This window comes from Pteropus alecto, unplaced genomic scaffold (assembly GCF_000325575.1).
Source record: "Pteropus alecto unplaced genomic scaffold, ASM32557v1 scaffold102, whole genome shotgun sequence".
Classification (NCBI taxonomy): Eukaryota; Metazoa; Chordata; class Mammalia; order Chiroptera; family Pteropodidae; genus Pteropus; species Pteropus alecto.
Window position 1 is genome coordinate 2,355,289 of NW_006432224.1, and position 1,143 is coordinate 2,356,431.

Below are 1,143 nucleotides of genomic sequence, written 5' to 3' on the forward strand. Positions count from 1 at the left end.
GAGGCCGGCAGGGGCCAGCGCTGGTTCTCGGGTGTGGGGCGTCGAGGCGGAACCAGAGGGAGGCCCACAGCCGAGGGTGCCCCTGGGGCTTGTCGGACCCACCTCCCGACCAGGGGAGACGCTGCTCGGGACATTTAGAAATCTCAGTAAAGACACCAGAGACCAGATGCTCCCCAGCAAGGATCACTTCAGCCGAGTCCTCCTTTACCTGGCTGTCAGGCTACAAACATCGAACAGAGCACAGGATGCAGCTTTCGAACTGCTCAGAGAGAAAGTGGAAAAATTGACTCACCCGATGTCACGAAGTTGCCCACATTGCAAAAGAACACAAAAAAATGACTCCTCACGCCCACTGGAGTGACTAATAAAATGGCAGACAGTAGTATCAGGGAGGAGGTGGAGGAACCTGGGGAGGGCTCCGCGTCCCAGCCACCAGCCGCGAGACCACCAGGGCTGCAGAGGTGGAGGGACGGGGCCCTCACGGTCCTGGGGGGACTGCAAAATGGTTGCAGCCACTTTGGGAAACAGTAGAGAGTCACCTTGTGACTCAGCAATGTTAGACGTGTGCCCAAGAAAAACGAAAATGGGTAGACCTATAAAAACTTGTTGAAAACGATCCAATCAAAAAATGGGCAGACCCAATGGCCACGCCACCCTGAACACGCCCGATCCCATCCGATCTCGGAAGCTAAGCAGGGTCGGGCCTGGTTAGTACTTGGATGGGAGACCACCTAGGAAGACCAGGTGCTGTAGGCGTAAAAACTAAAAAAATGGGCAGAGAACCTGAACAGACGTTTCTCTCTAGAGGACATACAAATGGCCAACAAATATTTGAAAAGATGCTCAGCATCAATAGCTACTAGGGAAACGCAAATCAAAACTATGAGATACCATCTCACACCTGTTAGAATAACTATAATTGACAGGACAAGTAATAAATACCGGAGAGGATGTAGAGAAAAAGGAACCCTCATACACTGCTGGTGGGTCTGCAGATTGGTATAGACACTGTAGAAAACAGTATGGAGCTTCCTCAGAAAACTAGGAATTGATCTACCATATGATTCAGCCATCCCTCTACTGGGTGTTTACCCCAAAGACTTGGAAAACTCATATCCGAAAAGAGATTTGCACACCGATGTT

The 1,143-nt window shown here is 50.7% G+C and overlaps 1 non-coding gene across 1 annotated transcript; it reads left to right on the forward strand.

The window, feature by feature from the left end:
* The first annotated feature begins 637 nt into the window (after positions 1 to 637).
* Positions 638 to 756, forward strand: LOC112475802. The gene has a single exon (XR_003044879.1). It is a non-coding gene; the product is annotated as a 5S ribosomal RNA (ribosomal RNA).
* Positions 757 to 1,143: the final 387 nt, after the last annotated feature.